Genomic DNA, 25,890 nt, shown 5'->3' on the forward strand with positions numbered 1-25,890 from the left:
CATCATTTTCACACAGCAATATTCTACAAATAGCCATAAAGTTATTGACCAATTTTATTTGGGGATTGTCCTCGTCCTCAACTTCAATTCTCTCCAAGGCCTTGGTCCTCCCTATCACAATGACTTGCTAACTCTGCATTGACCTGTCCGCTGCCTCCACTCAGCAGGCTCTGGCCTGCTCCACATCTCCCATCTGGCCCACTCAGGGCCAGCAGCCTCTCCACCCCCACTCTCTGGAACTCCATCCCTTCGGAGTCCCTTCGCCTTCCTCCCTTGCCTTGTTCAAGGCTCATCTCCAAATCCTCCTCTTGGATTGAAGGCGTGGTCCAAGAGGAGGGTCTTGGATGGATGGATGGATAGATGGACCCCTACTTCCCTGCCCTCCACCCATCCTGATCCGAAACACCAGCTTGGGTCCAAATCCCTGACTGTCCAGGGTCTTGGGACATTCTCCCAATGTGAAAGACTCTGTATAAATGAAATTTATTGTTGTTTTTGGGCCACGCCACTGAGTGAACCTCACTTTTTCTTTCTGAATAGTACCAAGAGGTCTTTAACATCCACCTGCACATGAAGATGGGAAGTTTAATAGGTTTAACTTCTCGTCCAAAGAAGGTTTGAATTTACCATTGGATCATTATACATTGATAAATGAGTAAGCTGTGTTTATGAAGTACTATATTATGAAATGTATGCCTGTCTGCTTTGAAATGGGAAACACTGCACCAAAAACCTCGCAAGTAATCCTCCGTGACGTTTACTTCCACCGGTTATTTGGAACAAAAATTCAAGTCTAAACTTTAAGACGGTTAATCTTCCCTTGTCAGTAAATTTACTAATCTTTGGCAGTATGCACTTATAATGGGATTTCCCATTGTAAGTCTCTGGGCCAAACATTGATAACGTTACTTGACCAGGGAAGATTAATATATCCTGGCTGCCCAGCCTGGGAAATGTACTGATGAGCGGAGAACAATGCTCTCATGACTTTCTCATACAAGAAATGAATGCAAATTCCAGACCTACAACACTTGTAGAAATTGACTGAAAGATAAGTACTCTTATTACTCTTAATATTATATTAGCCAGGAATGTAAATGCCTTGAAATGGCTGGAGTGGTGCAGCTCAGTCGGGCAGGACTAGCTCCTTTTTGTAAGATGATACCTCAAGTGTTTTGCTCCTTCACCCACATGGAATCCTGTAGCTCAATGGTTAGAGCACTCGCCTCACAAGCAAGAGACCTGGGTTCAATTCCCAGTAGGGTGTAACCTTGAGTAAGTTTCCTTACTCCACATGCCTGATAATATTCCCTCAAGNAAAAAATAATAAATTGGTCACTTCAATCGATGACAGTTTGTGGGCCACTGCTGTGTGGAATTGGCTACTACGTTTCATCCACAAATATACAGTCAATTCACTTTACAGTATATTCCGTGAAGTGGTTTGAGTCGTCTAGAAGATGTGAAAAGCGCTATATCAAATGCAGGGATTATTATTTATTATTATCCATTTCAGCCCCCCACCACTTCACCCCAGTCTTATGTTTCATTGGTTTCATGTCTTACCTGAAGGATGGCACCTCTAATAATGCAGCACCCCCAGCATTGCACTGGAGTGTCAGCCGAGCCTGCGAGCTGAAAGTTCCAATGTGGGCTTTTCACACTTGCTCTAAGAACTAAAGCACTTTGAAATGTCCTCCTGTTGTGAAACGTGCTATGTAAATGTAAACTATATTGTATAAGTAAAACAATGTACCCATGAGTACTTATGACTCAATACCTTGGAGTCCTTTTTATACACATATAAAAAAAACAGAAAGACTTCACTGCCTGGAATATTTTGCAGCACTGAGGTCATCACAGTTATGTCAACTTTAGATGTTGCCTTTAGAAAAAATAAAAAATAATTGGACATACTAATTTTTTTTAGGACAAGAGGTTTTTCTCAGAATTCAATTGCTGGTCAGGGCCTGGCACGGTGACAATGTTGTTCGGCACTAAAAGTTGCATTTACCACATCCTGAACTTTTGCATTGTAATTTCAAAAATATATAATTTGAGACTAATAACTCAAATTGATGACAGTGATGATCTGTTTCCATTGTGGCACATTTCCTCCGGCTATGTATCTTTGTATTTAGTTTCTGTGAAGCTTTATTATACCCTTAATCCTGAAATACAAGTACTGTCATTTTCAGATATTATTGGTTTGATCATTGGCACTTTGGTCAGCTACACAAGAGTGCATACAAATATGAGCCTAGCCTAAACAATGCATATAATATAAAATAGGAAAAATGAGTTACTGTAATGAGCTTTAATACTGCTGTATATTGGGAAAAGGAAAGTCCCTCCTCTACACTGATTTGAGCCAGGATGCTATGACTGTGGAAAGTAATGTGGGAAGTAATATAAGTATTTTACACAGTGAATAATACTGTCTAGCATTCTAAGAGGAAATTCTACCCCTTTAAAACAAAACCGAGTCTGATGGGTACAGTGGGGCCAGTGGATGCAGTGTAGCATAGTGTATGAGTGTCTAATGAATTTGTAAACCACCTTTCTCCTTGAGTCATGTGATACTCACCATCCTATGGGTCAATCAGCATCAAGCTCAGTTACATGGCATCAGAGCATGTGTTTAGTCAAGGCTATTTAGCAAGCTTGCCTTGATGTTTTTGCTTTGAGTTTCCTCTTTATTCTTGTGGTACTGATCTCGCTTTCTTTCAAGCATTAAACTCCTTTCCTTCACTTCCCCCTCATAACTCTTTAGCTACGATGAAGGTAGTAGAGAGTTCTTACCCACATCCCATGGCATGCTAATCATTTTAAGCTCGAAAGTAAATGCTGGAAAAATAAACAGTGTTTCAGTTGCTTATCTTTGATTTCCATTCAAATTATTATAGGATGACTCTTATCCCTGTGTGAGTGGCCCAAATCCTTATCTGGCTGGTCACAATTATGCTTGCACTACTTTCAGTTAACAAATTGCTAACCCATGTTGCTTCAGGCTACTATTGTGATGCCATCAAAATTATATACACTCTACTGACCCTGGATGCTCATATTTTATCTGCATGAACTGTTTTGGTAATCAGTCTACTTCCATCAAAATGTCTGGGGGGAAAACCATTGTTCAAGGGTGTTCAGTGTGAACTCAGCACTAGGCAATTTCCTTATCCTATAGCTTTCCAAAGAATAGTCTGTTGGGTCCAGTGTATTGTACCATTAAGATATAACATACTCCTCCATCTCTGAGGACATTGGGGTGTATTAATCATTGCATACAAATAGAATTACAGGTGTCCTATCAATTGTTTTATTGGTGAACTAAGGGTGTTTATAATTCCGTCTGCACACATGGTCCATTTTACACTCATTATTTTGTTCTTTTCCAGTTGTTTAGGAATGTACACAGAGTGTTGATTAAGTCCCCCAAAGAAACCCCCAGAACATAAAATGGTGAAAGCTCTATAGAGGCAGGAAGATTTCGTATTTTTATCAAATGTTTTCTTCATTTTTGTATTGTCAGTGAGGCATTCAATGGGGATTCTTTGGGAACTGTATAATGCCAATGCAAGATTGTGTTACTTCCCTATCAGTGCAATCCATTTATCTCTCCATATATTGGATAATGTTTTGAAGCAAGAAAAGTGGCCAATTCTAGAATTATTCCTATTTCAGTTCCTTTTGGTGTTTCATGCTCCTCTCCTGAAGATGGAGGCTCGAGTGAGGCATCAATGATTTTGCTTGCCCTTCTTGTTACTTCACACATGTGATTAAGCAAAAGAGGTGGGCCAAGGCGGTGAGTTTTGTCAGACCATTCGAATGTGGGGAATATTACAGTTGAACCTCTTCCTGCCCGCCTCAATGTTTACACCCATATTTTTAACAGGGCTTTCGCTCAGCAATCTGAAGTAGTCACAATGGCCTATTTCTTTTTTTTCTCTGACTCCTTAGCACTGAGGTATTGTTGCTATTTGTATTCTTTTTGTTATCACCTTGGCAGAGATCAGCTAGCTTGCCATTTAAGGGGATTGAAGGGGTATATACAATTTTAAATAGGCTGAAGAAAGTAAATCTAGACGTTACTTTCTGATAAGCCATGGCTGGAGAACAACCTGGCTCTGGTTTAGGGTTGCAAAAGGCAATTTCAGGACAGTCACCAGGAAGCATTTCTTTTCACAGATGGTAATTAATGACTGTGAGGGGTTAACAGAAAAGAAGGTTGAGAGACTATGCTTTCCAGGAAGGGTCACACTAGAGCAGCCAGAAGTGAATGGTGAGGTGCCAACCTTACTCAGTTGATAACAGTCTCACCTCTGAGTCAAAAAGTTATGGGTTCAAGCTCCATGTCAGGTCTTTGAATTCACAGTCTAGACTGACACTCAAAAAAAAATGCTGGGGAGAGCTGCATTATCCGAGGTGCTGTCCTTCGGATGAAACTTTAAACTGAGGTCCCGTTTGTCTGTTTAGTTAGACATTAAAGATCTCTTGGCACTATTCGAAAAGAGAAGTTGGTGTCTGCCACTGACTTGGCCAACCTATCCTTCAGATAAAATTGAATATTCACTTCAAGGCTGCAAGTGGAATACTGATATTGGCAAATTGGCTGGCATTATGGAGTCCTGTAGCTCAGTGGTTAGAGTGCTCGCTTTTCAAGCGAGAGACCTAGGTTTGATTCCCGGCAGGGCGAAACCTTAGGCAAGTTTCCTTACTCCACACGCCTGATAATAATCCCTCAAGAAAAAAAACAATAATAAATTGGTCACTTCAATCCACGACTGTTTGTGGGACACTGCTGTGCGCAATTGGCTGCCGCATTTCGCCCACAAATATGCAGTCAATTCACTTTACAGTCTCTATTCAGTGAAGCGCTTTGAGACTTCTAGAAGACATGAAAAGCGCTATATCAAATACAAGGATTATTATTATTATGTGCACCTACAGATACACCGTCATTAATAATAATAATCCTTGCATTTGATATAGCGCTTTTTATTTCTTCTAAAAGTCTCAAAGCACTTCACTGAATAGATTGTAAAGTGAATTGACTGTACATTTGTGGGCGAAATGCGGCAGCCAATTGCGCACAGCAGAGTCCCACAAACAGTCGTAGATTGAAGCGACCAATTTTTTTTTGAGGGATTATTATTACACTGTATTACACTCTATATTAAATCCTTTTTTAAATCCTTTAAGGCATTTTCCTGTTGTGAAAGATGCTACATCAAATTTTAACTTTTAATCTCCAAACATGTATTGTGATTATATCTCCTTAGAGCTGATGTGCAAGCCAAAGCTCTAATGGGTAGGGATGTCCTAGCTGAACAAGCAGCAGGAAGTTTGCCAAATAGTACTTGGAATGTCAACCAATGCCGTTTTATCTGCATAAACTCCAGCAATACTTCAAAGCACACTTTGGGATCCTCAAAAGTTGGCTTTTGCCAACCAGTGCCAAATAATCTCTCTCCAGAAGTAGATAAGCAGGGAGAAAGCACACATTCTATTCCAGATACAGCGGAATTACTATGTGTAACTATATATATGGAACTTTCAGTCCAGTGATAGTTTTTTGCATGTGTTGGACACCCGCCTGACTAAAAAAAATTTGTGATCTTGTATGGTTCAATTTCACACGGGGCTTTATTAATAGCCATTAGAGCTGCAAGTGCATAAACAAATCAATTCTGATCCATATCTGCTGTTGAAAAACATGATTTTGTAAAAAATGGTTGAATTTATATAAATTATACAAAAAAAATGTAAGGTTTCAAGCTTTCTTCTGAACAAGACTATACACTATAGCTGCAGCAATAGTAAGAAAACTCTTACCTACAATATAAATGAGCTTGTGTTTTACTGGGAAGTTGAGCAATATAGACTTGAAATGTTTTCTCTCTTCTCTCCTGCCAGTGGTTCCTTGCTGTGGTTCACTTCCAGCCCACAGGTACCTCTCCCACATAACTGTAGCTTTTGTCTGAGGTAGTGAATATCTCAGTTTATTAGATCCTGGAAGGTAACATAGTGAAAGCTAATCTTGTTTTAGCTGACATGCATATACTATGGATTGGAAATAAATAAATATGTTAATGGTACAGAAGCACACCCTGCACTGGATCAATGGTGGATACTGGTGCAATTTTTTCCCCTTCCTCTTTCCCAGACCATCAGGTCAATATTAGTGCCTCCACCACTGTTGTGGATGAAATAAGTTCACTCAGCACAGACTTGGGATCAAACCCGAGACAATACTGGTCTCTATAAGGTTATTTTTTCTGTTTTTAGTCCAGACTGTAAAACTTTTCATTTAAACCTGCAACCTTGAATTATTGCGTTTCTGTTATTTCATTGGCAGAAACATAAGGATTGCAAAACATGTTAGCACAAACTTATCAGATAATGGTTTCTTTGTAAGTTCGCAGGTAATGCTTAGAAGCAAGCACATCAGCGCTTCAAATAAGAAAGAGGTTTAAGAGTAAAGCAGGGTAATTATTAACAATGTGGTTTTACACTTTTCCCTCTCTGACATCTAATTGGGACTGGTTCTTAAGGTTGGGCAGCATCAACGTGCTTCTTTGGTAGCATATCATTTGGTTGCTAAGCTCTCTCATACTGTTGGCATGACCTAAATCAGTGAGCTGTATCATTTGTGCAGCACTCCTATATCTGATGTATTCTGGACATTCTGAGCAACACACTTCCCTTAAGCGCAAAGCAACTCACAACGCTGGCTTCATACCAGCCACAACTAATCTATTGAAAAGTTCCTCAAGCACAAACCAGTTGTCATGATTTGAAAGCAAGAATAATTTAAAGGGAAAAGACCTGAAAGTTCTTCAATTAATAATTAAATGCACCACAATAGGGCTTTCTTTATTTTGGCTGTAGATGATGTGATGTTCTCTTGAATACTTTTTTAAAGGTGTAACAGGAGTCCTTAAACTAAGATTAAAAGGGGACAATTTTCTTTGAAGAGATTTGTGCTGAATGCGTTGTGACTTAATATGCTGTATTCTTGGCCTCACTGTCTCCTCTGTTCTCAAATAGAACTCTCACATCAACATCAATATTCAGGTTGCTTTCAAGGAGCTTGTATTCCTCTTTCGTACCATAAATGTATTTACTTATTAGCCTGAGAATTGAACCCAAGACCTCTCGCTTGCGAGGCGAGCATGCTAACCACTACCCACCGGACTCCATCTGCAAGAAAAGGCTTACAACCCCAAGTGGATCAAATTCAAGATCCTCATGTTTAATGAAGATGTCCATGGCCTCACTCCACCGTACCATTGCGACCTCCTGCAACTCCACCACCTTGGCCACGCGCTCTGTTCAGCAAACACTAGCCAGCCTAATAACCTCTACCCTACCATTAGTGGGTGAGCCTTTCAGATATTCTGATTCCGTCTCTGAAATTCCTTTCCTCTGCCTCAACCCCTCCCTCCCCGTCTTTAAAGCCCACCTTAAGACTTAACTTTGCAACTGCACTTTTGGTCATCTTGTCCCCAAGCCCCCCCCAACCCCACCGGAACCCAGTTTGCTGTGTCACGTTTTCAGATGTCTTCTTGATGAAAAAGGCACTGGACAAACGTAAATTGTTATTGTTGCTGCCATAAAACTAAAAAAGCTGAAAGTGGAATTTTGCTGCTATTTTAGTAATTTGATAGTTTGATCTGAAACCAGAGCAACATAAGAAGTGATACAACTGCCTGAATTGGTAGTTGTTCTCTCCGCAGGAATCAAAGGTACAAATTACTTGTATTTTAATAAGTGCAGGTGATGCAGATGTCAAAGTTATAGGTGCCAACTCATAACAGCTAACAAATTAGGGATGGTATTTGATGCTTCAGGTGGTGATAGGATTGTGTAAAGGTAGGATAATGTATTTATGTGAAAATCTGTGTGAAATCTGGGAAACATTGGGGAATTTCAGGCATGAGGAGACCATTAGTTTTTGTGGTAGCTGGATCATAGATGAGGATCTATGTAGAGTAGCCATTGAGCAATCTCATGGATTTTATTTAAAGTGTTGGTAACATTTGCAGTAATTTCTTAACCCATTCCTTGTGCATTCAGCTGACTGCTTGGTGATAGAAAGAAAGAAACTGATTTTAAATCCAGAAATTAATTATATAAAGGTGGTTTCATGTCATGGATCAGTAGTTTGCTGACCATATGAAATGGTGTGTGGGGATAGAGGTGGGAGCACCACACCAAATACAGGTGGCTTTACTTATAATAACCTTGCAATTCATATAATGCCTTATCACATTGTCGATAGGTTTCCGGTCGTGGTATTTAAGATTTTGAATAATCCCTTGATCCATTGGCTGGTTTAAGATCGCGGTGTTTGAAGGCAGAAACACCAATTTAATGGCTTGCAAACCATTAACCTGAAAGTGGTCAGAACAATTATCGACTAATAACGCAACCAAGCATAGGCATCTTGGGTTCCAGCTTTTGGACACATTTGGTACAATATGAGATGTCATCCAGAATTTAGCGTTGGCCTCATACTGACTGGTAGATGTTTTGTTTTTGAAGCATTGCAGGTTTTTTGACTTTCTTATTACGAGAAGCTGTGACTTAATTGTTCCAATCATGTTGGAGGTAAAATAATTGAAACATGGTCTTTAGGTTGTTTACCTACCCCTACTACACGGTTGTTCATTAATGCCATAATTTTTGTCCAGGATGTACTTAAGAAACAAGACGTCTCGGTGTTGTAAATACGGTCTGAATTATAGTCCCACAGAGTTTGTTGGAGCCGGTATTCCGCTCCTGAAGTGAGACACGTTGGTAGACTTACCCTTACCAGAAATTATTTTACACACAAGACCATGCCGAGCCTTAAAATGACTGAACCACCTGTTGCTGGAGGTGAAATTTTCTATGCCTTGCTGATTGGGAAAAGGCTTGGCCATCTCTACGCACACAACTAATTGTGAAGGTGGGATTTTCAGTGAGTTTTTCATTAAACCACATAGCTAATGCATCCCCATCGTCTTTACATTTTGCAGTTTTTAGTTTATTATTTGTGACGTGTATGTCGTATATCTCTGCTTCATATTTGGCTTTTATGCGTGTGGCAGATTTTAACCAGCCATGTAGGGTATTGTGCTTCACAGAGAAGGTTTTGCAGACTTCTCCTAAGTTTCCACTCTCAATTGCTCTCACTGCGTAATATTTATCTGGCAGCGTTTTCAAATCAGTTTTTGTTTCATTCCAGTCATGGTATCCATCATGGTACAACAGTACGAATAGCACTCGCAACATGGCTACTTTATAGGCAAAACTAGCCTAACACATGTCACACTTTTCAATAGAATAGTTGTCATTTGTATGAAGCCAGGGCCGTGAGTTGCTTTGCGCTTAAGGGCCGTGTATTGCTCAGTATGGTTCTAGGAGGATGTCTCAAAGCTCTTCGTATTGGTCGTGGGGGTTGTGTGGGGCGGGAGCTGAAGAGGGTGGGAGGGGAAAGATGACTGAAAGCATAGTCAAAGAAGTACATTTTCAATAGTATAATGATAACTTTAATGTCAGCCTGAGGGGCAGGCAGATGGAGATGGGGTTTAACTCATTTGAAGGACATCGCTTCCCACATTGCAATGTTCCCCGACCACTGCAGTTTATGTCAGCCTGAATCATGGGCTCAAATCTTGATGTGGGATTTGGCAACACAACCTCTGACATGGAGGGTGAGAGTGTTACCAAAGGAGCCAAAATGACATCCAGGAGCCACTGGTTTGGATAGCTCTTTTCAAAGAGCCAGCAGAGACATGATGGGCCGAATGGCCTCCTTCTCTGCTGTATGATTATATGGTTCTAGTTAATGTGGCAATGAGGAGGATAAACATTGGTGACATTTGATTTAAGCAGTGTCCTGTAGCTTAGCAGTTAGAACACTCGCCTCGCAAATGAGAGGACCTGAGTTCAATTACCAGGCAGGGGAAACATTGGACAAGTTTCCTTATTCTACACTCCTCTGTTTAGCTAGCAGTAACAACAGCAACAAAATTACATTTGTATAGCACGTTTCACATCGGGAGGACGTCCCAATACTCTGGACAGACAGAGTTACGGACCTGAGCTGAGGGTCAGAGTGGGGGAGGGTGGAGGGCAGGGGGGAAGCGGGGAGATTGAAAGCACGGTTGAAGAGGATGGTCTTGAAGTGAGTCTTGAAGGTGGCGAGGGAGGGAGCGAGATGGAGGGACTGCGGGATGGAGTTTCAGAGGGTGGGTGCAGAGTGGTGGAAGGCCCGCCTGCTAATAGTGGGCTGAGCAAGACGGGTGACGTGAAGCAGGCCAGAGCCCGCTGAGCGGAGGGAGCGAACAGGATGGTAGGGGGTTAGGAGGTTGGAGAGGTGGGGGGAGCAAGACCATGGAGGGCTTTGAAGGTGAGGACCAAGATCTTGAACTGTATCCTCTGTGTGAAATAAGTACGAACCCGATTGTTAGTTGATTGGCGGATTGCTTTTCTGGGTGTAATAATTCCTTCAAAATAAATTTAAAAAATAATTTGGTCACTCAATCCACGACTGTTTGTGGGACACTGCTGTGCGCGATTGGCTGCCCTGTTTCGCCCAAAAAATATACAGTCAATTCACTTTACAGTATATTCTGTGAAGCGCTTTGAGACGTCTCGAAGATGTGATAAGGTGCTATATCAAATGCAAGAATTACTATTATAGCGGTGAGTAAATATCACTGTGTTTGAGTGCATTTATAATGCCGAGAGATAGGTGGAGCAGTGAACCTGAAAGCAAAATTTGTGGACGGAATTAAAATTTAGGACAAATCTCTGCCTGTACTAACTGTAAACAGACATACCTAAAGATTGTCTTGTATAGTTTGGTACAAAGTTTTTTATTGTGGTTTTCAGAAACCTCCACACTGACCCTGGTTTGGAATGTAATAAGTGGGTAAACAATTACATTTGTTCTGCATGGAGGAGCTTTGCTGCAATATTATTAGTCTGTTCCCTTTGATATTTTCACAGGATAGGTCAGTTTTGGGCAGAAGCAAATATGTGGTGTACTAGTCTCTCCAAATGATCAAAATCTTTTATTATTTTGTTACTGTACATTAGATTTTAATATGTATTTTTCAGGAGGGTTGTTTGTTGATCAATTTAATATGATAACCATGTAAGTTAGGTGCTCCAAAATGTTGAAGAAAATTAATCATTAATGCTGGTTGAGCCTCAATTTTGTTATGGAACTCTTTGTGAATACTCTTCTTCCAGACAGAACTGGTTATAGGAATAATCCTTACCTTTGCTTCTCACATTGGCAGGACGTCTAACAGCCCTTCACAGGATACACTATAAAGTTTGACTTTATTTTGTAGATGAATACGGCAGCCAATTTGTGCACAGTAATATGCCACAGATAGTCATGAAGTGCATCACCATTTTCATTTGGAGAATTGTTGGCCAGGACAGTGGGAGAAACTCTCTTATCTTTTTGAATAGTGCAATGGGATCTTTAATGTCAACCTAAACAGGAAGATAGGACTTTGGTTTAATGTTTCATGCCGAGGATAAAACCTTCTTTAAGTTAAGCTTTGCAGGGTATTCTCTACACTGATTTTGATTTTTTTCAGCAATCCCATCACCATGCTTAAGTATCTTGGAGTGGAGTCCTGTAGCTCAGTAGTTAGAGCACTCACCTTGCAAGCGAGACACCTGGGTTCAATTCCAGGCAGGGCGAAACCTTGGGCAGGTTTCCTTACTCCACACACCTAATAATAATCCCTCCAAAACAAAAAACAATAATAAATTGGTCATTTTCAATCTACGACTGTTTGTGGGACACTGCTGTGCGCAATTGGCTGCCGCGTTCACCCACAAATATACAGTCAATTCTCTTTACAGCATATTCTGTGAAGCACTTTGAGACGTCCAGAAGACATGAAAAACGCCATATCAAATGCAAGGATTATTATTATTTTATTATCTTAGTTCTACAATTGTGTGTAATTTCTGGAAGTGGAAACACTTAAGCTTTCCTGACTGAAATGTAACAACTCATATTTTGCTGTTCCATTCCAAATTATCCAGCAAACGACTACTCTAACTGGTTTATAGAAAATGTATTCTGACATGTGATTACTCTCTTTATCAAATCTGCGTTTGTTTGGAGCATACTGTCTAGGACAAAAGAAAGGTTTTGTTCGTAGCCTGACAATTTTGGCTGTGAACGTGCATCAGTGAGTCGATATAGGTATTATAACAATACTATTTACACTTATATAGTGTCTTTCATGTTGGGAGATGTTCCAAAGTGATTATGGAGCACAATATATTAGTTTTATAGAATACATTATGGCAAATAGGATTAAACTTTCACTGACTTTCTTCTACCAACTGTTTGCCTGAACATAAATCAATGGTTGATTCTCAGCATTGTGTAAAATGTAGTCCAATACACTAGACAAATGTAAAATATTAAAGTTTGCCCCTCTTTTCATGGAAATTGTTGGGATTTTTATTTTCAACAAGAATTCTTAGTGAGTGAATTCACCTTATTAAATGGCATTGTGCTTCTGGTGGAAGCTTCACCATTCGTGACTGTACACTTCACCTCACCGACCCAGTCTGAAACCTCAGTGCTTTTCGACCCTCAGCTATCCTTCAAACCCCATATTCGTTTCATGACTCATTCGCCCTTCCACACCTCCACAACATTGTCCGCCTCCACCACTGCCTCTCATCGCAGGGCGCCGAGACCCTGATCCACGCTTTCATTACATCCTGGCTTGACTACACCAACTGCCTGCTCACTGACTTACCAACTCTTCCCTCCACAAGCTGCAGATTATTCAGAACTCTGCAGCTCGTGTCCTCTCCCGCACCAGTCTCTGGAAACCTATCACCCCTGTTCTTGCCCAGCTTCACTGGCTCCCCATTCCTCAGAGAATCGAGTACAAAACTCTTGTTCTTACCTTCAAGGCCCTCGTGGTCTTGCTCCCCCTACCTCTCTGACCTCATAAACCCATATCAGCCTGTCCTGCTCGGCGGACACCGACCTGCTTCAGGTCCCCCATACTTTCCACCCCACCATTGGCGGTTAGGCATTCAGCATCTCTGCCCCCACATTCTGGAACTCTTTCCCGCAATCACCCCTCTCTTGCCTTCCTCAAGTCCCATCTGAAAATCTTCATGTTCGATCATGCCTTTGATTACCCTCCCACCCCACACTCCCTCCCTTCTGACCCCAACTCCCAGCTTGAGTCCAAAACTCCTGATCGTCCAGCGCCCTGGGACGTCTTTCCGATGCAAAGGGCGCTATACAGGTGTAATTTGTTGTTCTTCAAGTCCAATGGTTGCAGTATAAGATAATAATAATCCTTGCATTTGATATAGCGCTTTTCACGTCTTCTAGACGTCTCAAAGCTCTTCACAGAATATGCTGTAAAGTGAATTGACTGTATATTTGTGGGTGAAACGTGGCAGCCAAATGCACACAGCAGTGTCCCACAAACAGTCATGGATTGAAAATGACCAATTTATTATTGTTTTGTTTTTTGGAGGGATTATTAGTGGGACAGTGGAAAATAAAAGGAAGATACAATGTAACAGCAAAGTATGCCTCCATTTGGTGGAGAGTCAAATAGTTTTAGGTGGATACAATAGACTTGCACTCACTATTTTAACTAAAGAAGCAATTTTCTGTTTGATAGTTCCCGACACTGTGGATAGATGCACCGGAGGAATGAAATTCCTTTTGCCATCAACTGTAGTGTCTTCGACATTGTGATGTAATTTCCAGCATCTTGTATGATCTGAAAGCAGTGTGGGAACATCCTTCTGTTCCTTGTTTTTACAGAGAATTGCACCCAAATCAAGATCAAGATTAAAATTGTGGTATGAGCCAATTGTCACAGTTGATGGTTAAACCAGTATTTCCCGAACATGCAGGTTTGAGTCTGTTTGGCAGCACATTCATAGGTGCTGCCACTATTCATGAAAGACTGTTGATTGGTCCTTCCCAACTTGGAAGCTGTAGATTATTTGTCTGCAGTCAGTGATATGTAGCCACTTTAAATTTTGTGAGGTTTCAAAACCTTCACTCCTCCCCACTCTCTGATTTTGCAAACTATTTGTGCACTCACTGCTGAAACTCAGACCATTTCTTAATTTTGTGTAGGTTTCCAAATAATTGAAAAGATATATCATCCACTCCCAGTGTGGAGTCCTGTAGCTCAGTGGTTAGAGCACTCGCTTTGCAAGCGAGAGACCCGAGTTCAATTCCAGGCAGGGTGAAACCTTGGGCAAGTTTCCTTACTCCACACAGAGCGTAATAATAATCCCTCCAAAACCAAAAATAATAATAAATAGGTCATTTTCAATCTACGACTGTTTGTGGGACATTGCTGTGCGCAATTGGCTGCCGCGTTCGCCCACAAATATACAGTCAATTCACTTTACAGGGTGTTCTGTGAAGCGCTTTGGGACGTCCTCCCGACGTGAAAAGCGCTATATCAAATGCAAGGATTATTATTATTGCTTTTAGAGCGAGCTTTAAATCACGTGAAGGGAATGTATTATATTAACAACTGAAAAAAAGAACTTATTGAAGTTATTAACGTCATCCCATCGGAGGCTTTATTGCGGACACCTTAAGTGTTGTGGCATTACCACACAATAGAATGTTCTTACTGAGAAATCCCAAGTTTTTTCAAATCATTTCTTAAAAGGAAGTGTTGGGATGTTAGTGCAAGTGTGAATCAGACTTAATTCTGTTGTGGCAACATTTTGCTATATTCAAGGGATTTAAACGTCATTATTTCTGGCGCTGTCTTTGTTCATGGGTCCAAGAGCATTATTCAGAGACTTATCCATATTTTGAAAAATCAAATGTTTAATGTTTAGCAACATAGTTGCAAAGGAACACAAAACATCACTGTGAACCACCTGGCCAGTCCCAAAGTAAAAACAACACATTATCTCTCATATCCCTCACATAGTTTCTTCACCAAAAAAACATATAACTCCCTCTGGAATTTGCTGATGCAATTAATGTGCATTATTTTGTTGGCTTCATGGATGCTTTGCATGTGTTTAAACAATGAACATCAATAATCTCATCAAGTTTGTGTCCAGCTGGGACAAGTCACACTGGCCAACAAACATTATAACAGACTGATTTCTTTACACAACTGTTAGGCAAAGGCACTTATTAGAAAAAAAATCTCCACAAGGCGTTTTAACTTTTTTTGGTCCTTAGGTTCATAGTTATACAACCACTGTTTGCACTTAGTACCTCAAAATTTACCATTCACCTTGACGAGTATACCACAAGCCTTTATCTTTACCAATTTATCTTTACCTCTCCCCATCTCCTCTCCTGAAGGAGTTTTAACTCCCATTTCCTTCAAAAACAAGGGTACTATTTCATGGTGGCTCTTGTGCTTTTGACTAAGTGACCAGGATTGATCTGTGAAGTGACTGCATTGGCAGACTATCTAGGCTTAGAGGAACATCACAGCCAAGCCTAATACTCATTTTTAAATGTTCACTTTGTAGTAATGGATAGTTGGTTGATTTTCCCCTCCTCTCACCAACCAAATAAAGGGAGTTGAGGCCAAATGTAGGAAAGAACACTTTTGCTCTGTGTAATTATGTACTTAAGCTATCCGAGACCCTGTCCCACATGAAGGGCACTATATAAATACAAGTTGTTGTTGTATTTACTCGCTAGACCTATCACTTCATTGGTCATTTCTGCCAACTGTTTTCTGTGTTCTGCTCTGTGTGACTGATTTTGTGATGAAGAAAAAGCATTTAAAAATCTATAAAACAATAGGATAGTTTCAAATTGGCATCAGTTACTTAAGTTATTTACAACACTCATTTTCAAACGTTTCAAATATTTTGAAGCGCTTTGGGACGTCCTCCCGACGTGAAAAGCGCTACATCAAATGCAAGGATTATTATTATAACACAGATGTTTTGATCGTACTACATTACAGAGAAGGGAGTTCCTCCCAGTTTTCCAGACAATAACCCTCTAGATTAATTGGACGTTCATCTCATGGCTGTTTGTGGGACATTGACAAATGGCGGCCACATGTTTATGAAGTGTTTTATATATCAAAGTGTTTCACGGGATATACTGTAAAGTGTGTTTCGCAGGCAGGTGTGGCAACCAAGTTGTTCACAACAATTTCCCACAAACAGCCATGAAGTGACGTGATTTTTTGGGGGGGTCGTTGGGGGGGAATATTGACCAGGACACCAGAAGAAACTCCCTTCCCTTTGTGAATAATGAATTGGAACCTTTAAAGTCCTCCTGAACAGGCAGGCAGGAACCTTAGTTTAACGTCTAATCCAAAATATTGAAACCTTTGAGAAGTGGTGGGGGAATTAATTTATTTGTAAGTGGGGCTGTTTTTTGTGCTGGGTTTAGGAGTCTTGACCCTGCTGTTCAAGTTGTCTGGAGAGAGACATGGACATGTGAGACCTTGAAAGGGAAACATTCAACTTAGAGCATAGTCTGCAGAAAGGATGAGGAGCCTCTTTTTCAATTTGACGTGTGTGGCCCACAACAGGCCAAAATGTTTGTTTGCCTTTGAGTGTGATGAGCTGACCAGGAGACTTTGGTATGTGATGAGCTGGGAAACTGACAAAGGTACAAATAGTGGAAAGCAGTGAAAGCTAATAGGATTGGAATATGTGGTGACTGCTAGTGGATTAACATGAGAGGCTTGAATTTTTTTCAAATGGAAGTATTGCAAAATTATTGCTTTTAAATGTTGGGGTGAAAAACTGCCCTACCTGCAGCTCCCTCCCTCCCTTCCCACATTGAGTAAGAAGGGAGCACAATTGGCTGTCGGGTTTCGTCCACAAAATAAATAGTCAATTCACTTGACAGTATATTCTGTGAAGTGCCTTGAGACATCCCAACAATGTGATAAGGTGCTATATCAAATGCAAGGATTATTATTATCCTAAGAAGCTAATGGCAGCAACCATTTGATTTGGGATGCCAGTTTGCAGGATACCATCTCAACTCTGGTTATTTTTTGAGTTGAGTTTAAGTGAGTTCAGCCGATATCCTGCTGACCATCACTATGTCAAGACTATTACCAGGTATTATTATCTTCAAGGGAAGTTAATAATACTAATCCTTGCATTTGATACTGCGCCTTTCACGTTGGGAGAACATTCAAAGACGCTTTCCTGTGTGAAAGGTGCTGTATCAACGCAAGTTGGTGTTGGTTTCTCAGAATGCTTCACAGGATTTATTATGAAGTGTAATAATTGTGTATTTAGCAGGGGAAATGCGACAATCAATTTGTGCACATCCATGTCCCATGAAGTGAGTGATCAATGTTATTTGGGAGATTGTTGGCCAAGAAACCGGGAAAACTCCTATCTGTCTTCTCTTTTCAAATACTGCCACGGGATCTTTAATGTCCAACAGAAAAGGCAATTGAGACCTTGGTTTATCACCAAAGCACGATGTCTAACAAAGTGGTGCTTCCCTAGCACTGCACTGGAGTATCAACCTCGACTAAGATCAAGTTAGGGATACGAAGGTTGGGTTTTAAATTTCTGTATGAGGGTAAAAAGTAAATAATAAGTTGCACAGTGTAAGGTTCTAATTTTGAGGGAAAGAATAGGTTGCAGCAGGAAATTGTGCAGATAGTTCAGATTTCAAGCCACTGGCAATGCAAAGGGAGGGAAGGTATCTGGAGTGTTGTATATGTAGCACAGAGCAACAAGTGAAGGAAGTTCAGAGGAATAATTCACGCATAGAGAAAGAGAGGAAAAGTTTCCACACCAGAAAGAGAGGTGGAAGAGAATGTGAGAGAAAAATTAATTATAAAATTTGTTTTTAGCCGCATTGATATACTACCCAGTGCAACCACATGTGGTTCACCATTGGGAAAGTTGGGCAAATTTAAAGGTAAGTTACTACTGATGGTCAGGTTAAGAATACCAAATGTAATAGACCTGGGAGCAAAGTGTCTGCTTTCTATCAGACTGGGGAAATGGTGTTTATTCAGGAAGACCTAAAAGAGAGGGAGAGAAATGTTTAGAAAAAGCTATGCAATTGGCATTTTAAGCAAAGTGATGATCAAAAGTGATGTGAATTGGCCACATCTTTTGAATAATTTCCACTGGAAGTTCACAGATTGTTGAAAGAACCTAATTGTGGCAGTGGGAGCAACTGGATCCAGAAGCTTTTATACTGTAAATTCTGATTCTCTGAAATCTGAAAGCTCTTTCACTTCATATTCAATGCACTCTCATTACATTCAAGGGGAAGTAAACAAGAACTTCTCAGACCTAGAGGGTGCACAGAGCCTAATTTTTTTAAAAAAAAGTGAAATGCGACATTAATTATTTACTAGGCACACTGTGTACATTTGGTTTCATTAGTGCTTTTTATGCATGGGACCTGCTCTAACAGGATCATTAACTGACTTAACAAAGGGAATAAAGCTTAAAACACCAAGAAGCATCCTATTAGCTATTTGGGGCCTATTCATGAAAAGGGATTGGAAGTCAATGACCATATTGAAGCTCCTGACAGTCCTGTGCTCTGGAGATGACAGATGGAGGACAAGTTGGGACTCAGTGGTTAACTTGCATCCCACTTGGGGTTCTGAGGTGGGCTGGTTACCCCGGATCAGTGATTGCCTTTTCCTAGGATTCTTTGTTATTTCCCTCAAAGAGGTTTGGAATTATTTAGGTGAATGTTGTCTTATTCTAGACTTGATGAAAGAAAAGTCTAAATGAATTCTCAAAAGTCTCCTTAGTCAACAGTTTATAAATCCACTTAGATTTCTCCTGCTTTTAAAGTGGACACAGTTCAGTTATATCAGATAAAACTCTGAATTTTTTTTTGAAATCTAGGATGTTCCTTCATTATTTGGTTAAAGTTCAGAAATACAAAGGTTTAACATTGGCTGTCAATGTACATGATACTGTTTCTTACTGTGACAATTTTAAAAAGTAATTTTAGATGAAAAGTCTTTATCTAATGACACTTTGCAAATCTTTACACAGAAATAGGCAAATGTCTCCACGCCCAAAAAGCTTTTTTTAAAATAAAAACATGCATTGCCAAAACGACAAGCGGAGAATATATTCAATTTAATTTAATCTCCATCCATGAGTTGAAATAATGTGTAAATAGTAGCAATAAAATAGTTTTTCTATAATTCTCCTCCTTAATTTGCATACAAATCCTCAGTCACTACACTTTACATTAAGTCTTGTGAAGTGCTTTTTGAAATCAGAGATTTCAATTACAAAATGCGCCATATCAAATGCAAAGATTATTTTAATACTTAATTTGATTTTGTTTTTTATTCTCTTTTTTATTAAATTTGATTTCTTACCCATGCCATTTTCTCTACCTCTTTCAGCTCTCTGATTTCTTCAGTTTCATTTCTAGCTCTCTCTGTCTTGTTTCTCCTTTTTTTTCTTTTGCTTGCTTCGTTCATTTATTCACGCACACATTTTTTATGTCCATTTCTTCCTTTTATCATTTGCTTTGGTTGTTTCTTCCCATTGTGATGTCAATGCTAGGCCCAAACAGTGCATTCCTCAGAACAAACAACAGGAGAGAATAACAGAAGCTTCTTTGGAGAGATTGTTTCACCAAGCGCCAAGCCTATGCTCCTACCTTGACTACTCTCTTCTTTGCAAAATCACAGAGAAGCTTCCACTATTCTCTCTCTCCCTGAAGGTTTGAGGAAGCTTAAAAACTGTCTTCAAAATGTACCTAGTACAATAATACTGGCTTGAGTTGTACTGCTAATCCCTCAATACTGAATGCTTCTCTCTTAAAAAAACAATACAAATTGGAATGAAAACTGTAATTATACCCTTACATTGCCTGTTGTGCACTTTGTGAGTGTAATTTGTCAAGCAGAAGAAAGTAGCTGAAACAAAAACAAACTTGAAAAGTGAAGGATGTGAATGAATGAATAAATAATCAAAACCACAGTAAACAAATGGCTGACCACAGCTATAGTACAAATTGTCATGGATAGCTAACCAGTTCAGTATATATATATTTCTTCCAACATGCCGAATGTGAGAACTTGACAAAGAATCTATTGTGAAATACGTACACAACAACAACTTGCATTTATGTAGAATGCATGGTAATGTCTCAGAGTGCTGAAAGTACACATACAAGTTTTCCAGTTTTATCAAATAGGATTTTTTTTGAGTATTAACATTGCAATTTGAGCACTTTTACCTTTCCTCTTCTCTGTAAAGCAGGGACCAGTGGAAAGGGGATCAGAGTTGGAGTAAGGAGCACATATTCATGTCCTCAAGAAACCTGACTGCTTTCACCTTAAACTGCAAAAGTAGCAATTTGTACTCTTTTCACACCTTATCAAATCTGTAAATGCTTCAAAAGTAATCACTGAAGCGTTGCGGTGTGACAGCCAATTTGCACCAGCGAGGTTCCCAAATCAGGAGGATAATCAGTCAGGAAGGATGCAAACTGAATGTTATATGATTACATATTGTGCAGGGAGGAGTCTGGCTCAGTGAGATATCCTGTGGAATGTGAAGTTCATCCTGTTCGCCTAATTCCAGAGAACGCCTAATACTCTCCGGAATTAGGTAAACGGGATGCGTCACTCCGAGCAGAGAGTGTGCATTCTGATCCAATATATGGGAATTTTCATGTGTAGGTGGGATATGTGAAATTTTCAGTTTGGTTTGGATCCTCTTAAGCAAGGTGATGGGTTTCCGTACATATCAGACACCTGGCTGACCAAATAAAAGTGAAGTTTAGCATCCTATGTTTACCCTTCATTTTTCTGTAAAAAAATATTTTGTGGAAGTTTGGTGTTTCAAACATTTTTATATGGTAATATATTCATTTATAAGATTAATACTCTTTCTATGTACCACACTGAACTAACTGGAAGTAGCATGCTTCCAAGTATGCTTCTAAGTACGTCATCCATTATGGTATTCTCTTTTTTTTCTGCCTGAAATATGCTTAAAACCTAAATAAAATATAAATTATTCTACTGCAGTACTAAAATATGGAATAATTATATAGGGATGAATACGGTACACAGACAATAATGGGAACCCTGGGAATGATTACAAGGCAGGAATCTAAATAGCTTTAATTTGATAGAATAAATCAAGAATGAAAACTTAAGTGGTTAATAACCATCATCTGAATGCTGAGATGAGATTATTGCCCTGGAATTCCTGTCCTGTATCCATTCATTATTAGAATTACTCTTGAGATGTACTCTGCAAGTTATTTATGGGTTCTGAGAGCAGAAGGGGGCCAAGAGTAAACCTTGTGGTCCTCTTCATGTTCCTGCCCCCTCTCGACTGCTTTTTTCCATTAATCAGCCCCACCTGCTGCTTTCCTGCTAAGGCAATTTTCAATTCAATTTGTTAATTTACCATTACTTCCATGAGTCTTAAAACTCGCTTTAAGCCATATATTTTTGATGGTGCTTTCAGTCACCTTCCCTTCCACCCACTAGCTCAAGTTCCCAGTCAGCTGTGTGAAGTGCTTCGAGACACCCTCTGACATAAAAGGCGCTACATAATTATAAATTGTTGTTCTTTAATCTTCTTTAGAAGCACCACTCTATGAAATGCTTTCTGAAAAATACAAGCAAATTCTATTCATTTAGTCCAAACACCATATGATTTCTTTTAAAATAATTGAACTTGTTTTGAATTGAAAACCAAATCTAAAAGGATTGATGTATTATTTCAACATGGTGTGAACTCCAATGCACTTTGTGTTGGTGTAATTATTCCTACAATTAATCTTAGTCATGATGCAAAGGGAGATTCTGAGCAGTGATCAGGCATTTACATGTGATGAGAGAAGGTACATTGAAGTGCCCATCTTGCCCATCTTCACAGTTTCCTCCCTCACACCTCCCTGTGGCTGGCTATAAAGCAACATCAGGAACAGCCCAAGAGCAGGGACTGGTGATGTGTGTGTGTGTGTATATATATATATAAAATGTATACGACAAAATCCACATTCCCTCCTCGATCCAAAATACTAGGGAGTTTCAGTATGTAAGAGATGATGGGGGAGAAACTCTGATAAATAAAGCAAAAACAAACTCTTCAAATCGATAATCCACAAGTAAATATTTTGTAATTTTATACAGAGGAGAAAAAAAAGTCTTATTTATGTATGAATCTGTGGAGTCCTGTAGCATATTGGTTAGAAAACTTGCCTCGCAAGCGAGAGGACCCAGGTCCGATTCCCAGATGGGGCCAAACCTTAGGAAAGTTTCCTTACTCCATATGCCTCTGTTTACCTAGCAGTAAGTAGGAACTTGGTTGTTAGTCAATTGGCGGATCGCTTCTCCGGGGCTAATAATCGCTTTAAAAAGAATAATTTGGTCACTCATTCCATGACTGTTTGTGGGACACTGTTGTGCACAATTGGCTGCCGGGTTTGCCCACAAAATATACATTCAATTCACTTTGCAGATAGGTCAAAGAAGAATGCGCTCAAATCTTTTTGAAACCTATAAGTGGCATTACACAATCACTCAACTGTAGGAAATAGCTGAGTGAACTTGATAAGTACATTTCAAAACCTCCCAAGTTATATGCTTCAATAATCAAAGCTCCTGAGCAGCAGCAGCATTTTCCTGGAGACTACCAACTGAGGTTTGTACTTTGATTTCTCAGCCCAGAGCCATGTTGTGCTTGAGACAATCCCAGAAGATTTTGCAGTCAATCAAGACGGGGCTCCGAGTTGGTGAAGAATGGATTTGTTAAGACGTGGATTTATAGGGTTACTGATGGGGGAATGTTTCAGTTCTGCTTCAGTGCACTAGAGGAATTTACTCTACTTTGCTTACTTTTATCTCTGAGACTTTCCCTCCAATATTCGGCTTAGGACTGTGGGACGGATGTAGTTTCAGCCTATTTGATATCAATACGACTTCTTTGTCAATCAGTCCCAATGAAAGTCTATGGATTTTAATTCTGCTGTTTCACCCAACATTCCTTATTAGAGTACGTTCGCCACTTTTGATCTAAGTAAAGATGTCTATTATCTATTCTTTCCTCAAACCTTTTCAACTGAAGACCATGAACCTGCCACACTGCCTGGGATTGTATACATAGGTAACTAAGCACAAATAATTTTTGGCAAGGTTGTCTTTTACACTCTCCTCTTTCCCTGATAGAGAAACCGCAACATGCTCCACAGCCTGCTGCTGTGGCTCACTGAGTGATTTTTACGATGATTCACTGTTTTTTTAAACTAATTTTTGGGATAATAAATAATAATCCTTGCAATTGATATAGTGCCTTATCACATTGTCCAGATGGTTCAAATTGCTTCACAGGATTTCCCTGTACATTTAGTGACTATGTATTTATAGGGGAATGTAGACAATGCTACCAGATCCACATTAATTGCCAACCTCTTAACTTTGAAAGATGTCAATACTGTGGATGGAACATTCATGCTTTCTGCACTTAGGTTATTATTAGAATGCTAATAATAATCCTTGCATTTAATAGAGGGTCATATGACTTTAAAATGTCTCAAAGCACTTCATGGAACTTACTACAAAGTACAGTGACTGTGTATTTGTAGGCAAATGTGGCAGCCAGTTTGCACACAGCAATAGCCCATTAATGTTGTCTGAAGGATTGTTGGCTCTTACAATTCACCTTAAACCCTAACTTGTGAACACTCCTTAATGCAGTGTGTATGAGACCTGTCAAAAGTGATGACATTTACTAATATCTACTTATAAAAGATTTCACATCATAAGTCCATGCTGGCAAGGAGTGTAGCTTTGCTAACCTGCTGTAAACAAGAACTACGGTATTCCCAATTTTCATGTTGCACATGTCACATATATAATATTGGATATCTGACCCAAATCTACTGTTTGCATTGTGGACTTTTCTCTGATAGTAGCCTGCAAGTAGTTCACACAGCCATCAGTGTGTTGAAAACGTGTGTCCTAGCACTGATACTGGACTGTATTTTAACCAAATTCCTGGAAATGAAAGGCATGTTGCATCTCTCAGTCTCTTGCAGTCATTTGTATTGTCTAGAGTAAATTAAGAAACCTGAAGATGAAGGCCCCTAAGAGTGTAGGAGACACCCATGATTGTAGGAGTGAAGGTGCAATAAATCAGAAAAAATAGTTACATTACACCAAGCCTGAGATGTAAAAGCTGTATGTGGTATTAAAAATGAAAGGCTGAGCCTGGAGGTCCTGGGAAAAGATGAGTTAGAGAATGAGACTATGTGATACATCTTGATTTCATGCTCCTCCTTTTTGTTGAAATCAAGATTTATTGTCTCTTACTCCAACCTACTCTTTCCCAGGACCTTAGAACTTGTTACCTCCTGTAGCTGTGGTAGTGTGCTGCTGTGTATGAAGTGGTCAAGAACTTATATTTATATATAGCACCTTTCATGAAAAAGAACGTCTTGATGTGATTCACAACATGAGAATCATTTGAAATGAATTGAGTGTTGGATAGGCAGAAGGAACAACAATTTTCAAACTTCAATTCATTCTTTTTAAAAACGCTGAAAATTTGCTTCCAAGTAGACAGAATTTAAGATTTTTTCCAAAATTCTAGGCAGTCTTAAATTTTAAGACAAAATGGCTTGAGAGTGGTGAAGTAGAGAGCAGTGGCTGAGTGCACAAGCTATTTCTTTCTGGAATTGATTTGTGCAATAAAAATTGGACATCTTTAGAGTGAACGACACTAAGAAGAAGCCTTTCTTGGCCTCCCCAACACTTCCCTCCATAGGCTGCAGTTGATGCAGAACTTACAGCCTGCGTCCTTTCCTGCACCAGGCTCCATGACCCTATCACCCCCATCCTCACCCAACTGGACTGGCTTCCCATCACACAGAGGATACAGTTCAAGATCCTGGTCCTCACCTTAAAAGCCCTCCATGGTCTTGCTCCCCCTTACCTCTGCAACCTCCTAATCCCCTACCAACCTGCCCACTCCTTCCGCTCAGTGGGTTTCAGCCGGCTTCACGTCGCCCGCCTCGCTCACCCCACCATTGGCAGGCGGGCTTTCAGCCACTCTGCCTCCACCCTCTGGAACTCCATCCCACAGTTCCTCAGTCTTGCCCCCTCCTTTGCCTCCTTCAAGACCCATTTCAAAACCCTCCTCTTGGACCATGCCTTCGATCACCCTCCTTCCCATCCAGCTCGGGTCTGAAACACTGATTGTCCAGCGGCTTGGAACGTCCTCCTGATATGCAAGGCACTATACAAAATGTAATTTTGTTGTTGTTTTTAAATGCTTAAGACAAGGTGGAATTTCAGGCTTCAGGATTGCTGGTTAAAATTACTGCAGTATTTGGCTTGGGTTTCTAGACACCATATATCTGTGCTGTACTATAACATTTCTTACCCATTTCAGTCTCTTTTTGCAAGAGAATCCTTGCTTTAGACAACCAGTTTGTCACTGTGACAAATTAACTCTTCCCCCACTGAACAAACAGGACCTCCGTATGGTAAGTACAACCAGAATTGTGGCTGGGACTTTGAGCATTATAAACACACTGATTTTTCTGTCACTGGATAGCAATTGATGGTAATCTAATCATTAGAATAACATCTGCCCACACTCCTGCTGGGACTGATGGTGGCGCACTGCATGACCTACCCTGCTTGATTTCTTGCAGTGGAATGTGTTGTTTGTGCTTTTGTTGCAGGATTCCGCGAATGTACTTAATGACGATGGGATTTTATTACAATAATAATCTTTGCATTTGACATAGCGCCTTATCACGTCATTGAGACGTCTCAAAGCGCTTCACCGAATATTCCGTAAAGTCAATTGACTGGATATTTTGTGGACGAAATGATTTTTAATAATAATAATAATAATCCTTGCATTTGATATAGA

The 25,890-nt window shown here is 39.9% G+C and overlaps 1 protein-coding gene and 1 non-coding gene across 3 annotated transcripts in view; both read left to right on the plus strand.

Moving 5' to 3' along the window:
• LOC103185001 (protein eva-1 homolog A) overlaps window positions 1-25,890 on the plus strand; it is a 162,178-nt gene that overhangs the window by 25,117 nt on the left and 111,171 nt on the right. The gene's annotated exons all lie outside the window — the stretch shown is intronic.
• Window positions 4,625-4,696, plus strand: trnae-uuc. The gene has a single exon. It is a non-coding gene; the product is annotated as a tRNA-Glu (tRNA).

Source organism: Callorhinchus milii, unplaced genomic scaffold, assembly GCF_018977255.1.
Source record: "Callorhinchus milii isolate IMCB2004 unplaced genomic scaffold, IMCB_Cmil_1.0 Scaffold3, whole genome shotgun sequence".
NCBI lineage: Eukaryota > Metazoa > Chordata > Chondrichthyes > Chimaeriformes > Callorhinchidae > Callorhinchus > Callorhinchus milii.